The sequence below is a fragment of the Bos indicus x Bos taurus genome, chromosome 9 (genome assembly GCF_003369695.1).
Source record: "Bos indicus x Bos taurus breed Angus x Brahman F1 hybrid chromosome 9, Bos_hybrid_MaternalHap_v2.0, whole genome shotgun sequence".
Lineage (NCBI taxonomy): Eukaryota > Metazoa > Chordata > Mammalia > Artiodactyla > Bovidae > Bos > Bos indicus x Bos taurus.
This window is the reverse complement of record NC_040084.1, coordinates 53,980,825-53,989,358: the sequence shown is the minus strand read 5'-3', so window position 1 is coordinate 53,989,358 and position 8,534 is coordinate 53,980,825.

Here is an 8,534-nt window from a genome sequence, read left to right as displayed (position 1 = left end):
CGGGAGTTGGTGATGGACAGGGAGGCCTGGCGTGCTGCGTTCATGGGGTTGCAAAGAGTCAGACACGACTGAGCGACTGAACTGAACTGAACTGATGGAATATAGAAAGATCACACAGATGATACTGTCTGTAAGGCAGAAATGGAGACATAGACACTGAAAATGGACATATCGACACAGGTGGGGAAGGGGATGGTGAGACAAACACAGAGTATAAGATTGACATATATATACTACCATGTGTAAATAGATAGCTAGTGGCAAGCTACTGTATAACACAGGGAGCTCAGCTTGGTGTTCTGTGATGACCTAGTCAGGTGGGATGGAGGTGGTGCAAGGGACGTTCCAGAAGGAGGGAGGCTATGTATACATATAGCTGATTCACTTCAATGTACAGCAGAAATTAACACAACATTGTAAAGCAATTATACTCCAATAAAAAATAATTTAAAGATGCAAACAGAGTAAACAAGAGCTGAGTTTATTAGGAAAAAAATAGTGTTGTTCCAAAAAGAAAAGTTATGATGAAATTATTGAATATCAAAGGTATTAGGCAGAAAACTAACACATTCACATATATGAATTAAAAATCAGCTTGTAAAAGTGCTTTTAAAAAGAATATCAATACTGAAATATAACACTGATGTGATTCTACTGGAAAATATATATACATATATATATATCATATTGAAATTAAACCAACCAAGACATAAATCTAGAATCTTTATTTTAATCACTTCAGGAAAAAAAGATATTAATAGGTATTAATAATGCCAGGATAAAAATAACCAAGAAAATTCTGGTGTTTAGATGACAGAAGTTGAGAGTATATGTATGCTGCTGCTGCTGCTAAGTCGCTTCAGTCGTATCCGACTCCGTGCAACCCCATAGACGGCAGCCCACCAGGCTCCCCCGTCCCTGAGAGTCTCCAGGCAAAAACACTGGAGCGGGTTGCCATTTCCTTCTCCAACTCATGAAAGTGAAAAGTGAAAGTGAAGTCGCTCAGTCGTGTCCAACTCTTAGCGACCCCATGAACTGCAGCCTACCAGGCTCCTCCGTCCATGGGATTTGCCAGGCAAGAGTATTGGAGTAGGGTGCCATTGCCTTCTCCGTGTATATGTACACAGGTGCTAATATATGCATATTTAAGAATATGGAATGAATAGATATCATCTTAAGTAGGTAAATAAATTAAAAAAGAAAAACCTCCCGTTCACCCTACTGGAATGGACTACAAAGGTATCAGTCACCCATAGAACATCCAGATTTATCTTTGCTGTGTAAACAACAGTTTTGAACAATCAGTATTCCAGTCTTTGGGTGAAACCTTCCCCTGAAGAGCTGACAGCTAATCTATAAACTTTTCCATCCCTCACAAAACATCTGCAAGGCCCTTCTCACCCAGTCCTATAAAAACTTAGAATATGGTGGTGACAGAGTCCCATTCCTACAGTAGCATTCTTTGCAATTTCCTATTGCAGTTTCACTGTGTATGTCTCTCCAAGGAAAAACAAGAATGTAAAGGGACAACACACTTCATCTTACTGTTCCTCTGATTATAAATTTCCCCAATAAGGTTTGTTTCTGTGTCTGTACCAGGTGCCATTGTGACATTTGCCTTTGCCTGCCACTCTGCAAGACCATACCACTCTACAGGACAAATCCATGCTGCTGTCCTCTTTAAAATATTTATATCCCTTTTAAGCACCAAAGTTCTATTTGGCATATAACAATTAATTAGGTCATAAATTCACTAGTTACATTTTAGTGTTCTTAATAAGATTTCAGAGAAACCAAATTCTCATCAGCAATACATCCACAAATCATATTTTAGAATGTTACTTCTGAAGGTAATAATTTCAGTATTTTATTGATTCTAATTACATGCAATTTGAAGGGTACACTTTTCTATTCTGGGAGTACATCAAATGCAGCCCTCAATATCACATATATGATGTGGGAAAGTGATCCAGCATTGCAAGTCATCTGTAATTATAAGATTCATAAACTTAAGAAAAAGTAGAAACATATAAACTACAAAGATAACTATTCTTTAAATGATAGTAGAAATATAATAAGTTGCCTAACTTTAAATTGTATTTCTTGTAATATATAATAATTATGTATTAGGTAGTATATAGTCTGTGCTGCTTTAAAAGAGCTTACAATACAGTTCTTCAAGCAAAAGTGGAAGCATATTATTCTCTCTCGTGTAACAGCCTCAGATGGAGGGGCAATCAGAGTAGTTCTCTATGAAGTCATACAAGGATGCAGATGCCATCCTGCTGCTTTGTCCTGTCTTCAGTTAGTATTTATCTGTATGATTACAGTGAATTCACACCATAATTTCTATGTTTCAATTTGAGCCAAGAGTAGAAAAAAGAAATGAATGGTAAGCAACTTCTTTCTGGAGTTGTGATTGCTTGTAGGGTTGCACATATAACCCACCTTCACATTCCATGAGCCAGAATGTAGTCATGTATCTAGACCTGTCTCCAAGGGAAGCTGGGAAACATAGTCTGTAGCTGGATAGATGTAGCTGAACTTGAACTTGGAGGTTTCTGTTACTGCAAGAAAAAAAAGAACATGTACTAGAAACAATTTATGTGTGTGTGTATGTGTGTGTTGCAGATTGTTACCCAACTTTCTGTGCAAGGAGAAGCAGTAAAAAGGTCTTTTGTACAGATGTCTTCTGTAAATTTTTAAAGACGTCACTGACAAACAGCCAGAATGAAGGATATTAAATGTTTCACCATGTTTTCCTTGTCTAATTCCAAATGTTTTCTCTAAGATCTGTTTTTTTAAGTTTCTCTTCATAGTCCTGAAGGAAACTCAGCAAAAAAGCAGAAAGTGTTTAATCCTCAGCCCAAATTGATCTCAAAGGAATGAAACTGCTCATGTTTGGATATCCCAACACCTAAGCACTCCATGACTACCCTTATCAAAGGTATTCCTAAGTGTATGCAGTAAGTTCCTATGACCCAATGACACAAAATTTGCATTCATTCATTTACTACTATAAAAAGCAAACCCCATCACTTCTTACTTTCTACTGCTACAGTCCTACAGCAAGCTATGACCTTCTAAACACCAAAGATGCTGCAACTGGTCCCCACACTTCTCTCTCCTTCTAAGAGGAATTTTCCATGTAGTACCTCCAAATGATTATGAACCAGATAACATCACCATTCTACTGAAATTCTCCATGGAAATCCCCATCACAATTAAGATAAATCCCATATTTTTTATCATGACCCTCCAGGTTTTAACCAAGCTTACCTCTTCAACCCCATCTTCTATCCCTCTGCTGAGTAATCAGATCACCTATATTAATCTTCAATTGCATAAAGGATGACGTAGAACATATTATTTTCTCTTCTTGTGATCAAGGACCTCATTTCTGTACTTTAATCACTGAAGATGGTAGGAACCTCAATTTTAAGCCCTGTAATACAGCGGTCTCCAACCTTTTTGGCACCAGGAACCACTTTAGTGTAATACAATTTTTCCACAGACCTGTGTAATAGGATGGTTTCAGCAGTCTCATTAGGAGCTCACAACCTAGATCACTTGCATGTGAAATTCACAGTAGAGTTTGTGCACCTATGAGAATCTAATGCCACCACTGATCTGACAGGAGGTGAAGCTCAGGTGGAAATGCAAGTGATCTGGAGTGAGTGTAAATACAGATGAAGCTTTGCTTGCTGCCAGCCACTCACCTCTTGCTGTGCCACAGACTGCTACCAGTCCATGATCTGGGGATTGGGGCACCATCTATAATAGATCTTTTCTCTAAGATCTGTTTTCTTATTTTAAGCTTGCACGTGAAGTTCACTGTAGGGTTTGTGCTCCCATTTATAACCATTGGAGCATTCTCTAGCTACCCTCTGAAAAGATATGGAGTAGGGACATCAGGCTGGGTTTGAACATTCTTGATGAAAGTGAAAGAACAGAGTAAAAAATTTGGATTAAAACTCTAACATTCAGAAAACTAAGATCATGGCAGCAGGCCCCATCACTTCATGGCAAATAGATGGGGAAACAATAGAAACAGAGAGAGACTTTATTTTGGGGGGCTCCAAAATCACTGCAGATTGTGACTGCAGCCATGAAATTAAATGATGCTTCCTCCTTGGAAGAAAAGTTATGACCAACCTAGACAGAATATTAAAAAGCAGAGACATTACTTTGCCGACAAAGGTCCGTCTAGTCAAGGCTATGGTTTTTCCAGTGGTCATGTATGGATGTGAGAGTTGGACTATAAAGAAAGCTGAGCATTGAAGAATTGATGCTTTTGAACTGTGGTGGTAAAGACTCTTGAGAGTCCCTTGGATTGCAAGAAGATCAAACCAATCCATCCGAAAGGAAATCATTCCTGAATATTCATTGGAAGGACTGGTGCTGAAGGTGAAGCTCCAATACTTTGGCCACCTGATTCGAACTGACTCATTAGAAAAGACCCTGATGCTGGGAAAGATTGAAGGTGGGAAGAGAAGGGGATGACAGAGGATGAGATGGCTGGGTGGCATCACTGACTTGATGGACATGAGTTTGAGTAAGCTCTGAGAATGGACAGAGAAACCTGGCGTCCTGCAGTCCATGGGGTCACAAAGAGTCATACATGACTGAGTGGCTGTACTGAAGGGTCATGTCTAGGGCCTTTGAGAAAATCATGTCACAGATACTTTGTTTTCTGATTTGCTCCTTTCATTTCTCTTCATAACCAGACTCCATTGGAATTTAACTTCTTGCTTAGTGATGTGCCAACAGGATGTGGAAGGGAAGCACAGAAAATCGTGGGCTAGTATACTGAACCCAGGGCTTCCCTGGTGACTCAGAAGGTAAACAATCTGCCTACAATGCAGGAGACCCAGATTCAATCCCTGGGTTGGGAAGATGCCCTGGAAAAGAAATGGCTACCCACTCCACTATTTTTGCCCAGAGAATTCCATGGACAGAGGAGCCTGGTGGGCTACAGTCCATGGGGTCACAAAAGTCAGACATGACTGAGCACCTAACACACACACAACACACACATAATGAACTCAATCTCTTAGGTCTCCAAAGGCAGAGCAAAATCTCAGTATGGAGACTGGAGGAGGATCTGCTGTATATATATCCTTCACTACTAATAGAATAGATACTAGTAGATAATCTACTACTAGATACTACTAGATAATATAATAGATAATAATTTCTCCAGAATATTTTGTATTTCATAAGTGTCACATTGCTCTATTATTCTTATAAGTGATTTGAGCCCCACCTAACATGATTACTTCAAAAATTTTCATATCAGTGATATTTCTGGATTGTTGCTCACTCTCGATTTGGGTCACACAAGGTCCCAGAAAATGGAGAAGAGCTCCTGTCTCAACTGGTGGTGTCAAAAAAGAGGTCACTCCTCACTTCAGTCTTTGACATACCTTGCCTCCACAGTGAATTTTGCTTGTACAATCCCAAAGGATAAGACTTGCAACTACAAAGACTCATATTTTATCCCAGTGATTTCCTCTTCCTGAGGAGGCAATACATAATGGCTAATAACATAGAACTTAGAATCAGGCCACCTGGCACACCAAGTAATTTATTGGCTATGTGATCTAAAACATGGTATTTAAGCTTTCTTTCTCTCAGTTTCCTCATCTGTGAACTGAGGATAATAAGAGCACCTATCTCAAGGTTTTTAAGAAGGTCAAATAGAATTAAATCCTGAAGACCTTCTCAGAATTTTACACAGTTTAAGTCCTTAGTAAATATGTTTGTTATTGTTGCTGTGACAGATGTATTCTGAAACCCAGAGCAGAGAATAACCTCTATCGTGCCTCCTCCCACAACACCAGGGCAGAAGAGGTTCATTAATTCCCTGGTTAAGTAGAAGGAAATGTGGAAAGTGGGCTAATGAGTCTAAAGGTAGAAAAAAAATATTGAAATTAAATCAGCACTGTTATTCTTCAGCCTTTTTCCTATTAATAGATAACTTCCCTAAACCAATCTCCCCCTCCCCTTCAATATTCCCTTCCATGCACCACTCCCAACTTTGTCGTCATTGTCTAAGGTCTTTTAACCCCTTTCTCAGGTCAGACATACTACTTCAACTTACCTACCTCAAGGAGAGCAGGTCCTAGTCTCTTCTTATATCTTATAAACTGTAATCTCTGCTGCTTTGAACCATGTCCATATGCCATCTGCTCTGTCTCTGGAGCCTACAGTGGGAAGACATTAGGTTGATTCCCATAAGACAGGAAACAGAAGGACTGAGGACCACAACTCTAGTCTCTCTTCAGCCACTGTGAAGTGCTGCAGCCAAATTATCTTACTGCAAATATGATTCAACAGTATGAGAGCCAGATTACTTCTTGAAAATTAGATAATCTAGTCTACACGTGGTATATTATTTATTCACTCATTAGGTAGTATAATGAAGGGCTATTCGAATTGATTAAACAACTTACATGTTCACCTGGACAAAATGCACCCATGTTCATATAATTATTTTATAATCTGGTCATTTTTAACAATAGTTACAGTTTTATGCCAGCACACTCTGGAAATGGCAATTTCACAGTACTTTTATGTATAGGCACATGTTATACATTCATAGTCTCCAATTTTCTCTCTAGAGGGTTTGGCCTGAAGGGCAAGGATGGCAGAATGGAAGGATTACAAAAGGCATATGAAAGCAAGAAGTACAGAGAGATTCGTATTTTAAGTACCAACTTACCTTTTATATGACCTTAAGCATGATTTAATCTCTCTAAGCCTCAGTTTTTCTGGTCCTAAAATGTAGCTACTTATATTCATTATTTAAAATTAGATCTAAATAGAAAATATACCCAGGAGTAAGTTAGACTTTAGAATATCTATTTTCATCTTGGTAATATAGATCAGAAAACACTGATTAAATTCTAAAGTCAAAATTAAGTGGTTTATTACTCTCAACTAAACAAAGCAGTTGGAAGAGTTTTAGTAATTTCCATATAGGACAAGAGAAGCAGGAAGTCCTCAGAAGACAGTATCCTCACATGAGTTCCCCTAGTTTCATTGCTTAGAAATATGATTTCTCTTCCCATAAGGAAAAGTGAGTGAAAGGGCAGGATGGAAGTGAGACCAGCAACTTTCCCTTCAGTACTGTTCTCTCCTGGAAAGAGTAGCTACTCAGTCGTAAAGAAAATTGTCAAATGAAAGACAAGAACTACTCTCCAATGTCAGCTTCACTGGACACTTGTAAGGACTAAAGAAGGCTTCCCAGAAGGTGCAATGGTAAAGAATCTTCCTATCAGTGCAGGAGACACAAGAAACAGGCTCTATCCCTGGGTGGGGAGGATCTCCTGGAGAAGGAAATGGCAACCCACTCAGTAATCTTGCCTGGGAAATCCCATGGACAGAAGAGCCTGGCAGGTTATAGTCTGCTAAGTCACTTCAGTCGTGTCCGACTCTGTGCGACTGCAGAGACGGCAGCCCACCAGGCTCCCCTGTCTATGGGGTCACAAAGAGTTGGACACGACTGAGGACAATAATAAGGACTAAAGAAGATAGCAGTAAATGTTTAGCAGAGCACTGGTCATACAAAGGAAGCTCAGTATATTATGAATTTTTATCACTGTTGTGTTGTTGTTACAATAAAGTTTAACAAATCTGAAGTGAAGATGCCCGAGAACTTGTCTTAACATACAGTGGACCGGTTGTTTCTCTAATATAGTAAATCCAATTTTATCAATCTACCCAAACCAAGTTATAGTCCCTTCACCCACCCTCATAATTAGCTTCACGTAAGCCTTAAATTTCATGGTTAAACAGTCAATTTCTGACCTTCTAAGAAGGGAACATAATTCACTCTTCCAGTGTCCTTCTTCTTTTCCCAAACCCTACAGATTCCAGTTACTTAAAAATTCTACTAAATACAGTTTAAGCTGAATTTAGTTTTCATTTAATATGAGACCTAAAACAAATATTCATAATTCAGGAGGGACCTTGAAGGTAATTTAATTATATTATATATTCTTCAATTTGTATATAATTTTCTTTTACAGTTAATGTATTTCTGACTCTAGAAAAAGATATTAATTAAAAACTTTCTTCTGTGAATATCTCATTCTAACTTGTTAGAACTACAAATCACAAAACTTTTCAGATTAGTTAGCATGAGGTCATCATCACCTCCACCAGTTAGCTCAACCTCCATTCCCACAAATAGCATGCTTATAAATGACAGTGCTTTTCTACAGTATTACAGTCACTGATGTAGAAAAAGTAGGTTATTCATAGGAAAAATTATATTTAAGTTTAAGCATGAGTTTCATAGCTGTAAGACAGTCTTTAAACTGTGAATTTCTTAATTTTTAGCAAAGAATTATTGAATTACCTTTATCAAGTATATATGCATTTATTAATTCTACAAATATTCCTAGAGTACTACCTCTGCTATTTATTAGAGATAGAGCATTAAAAATATGCCTAACAATAGGTTTTTCCTCTGAAGTCCTCACAGTCTCATAAGGGAGATAACAACTTATTTTATAGTACAAAGAAGG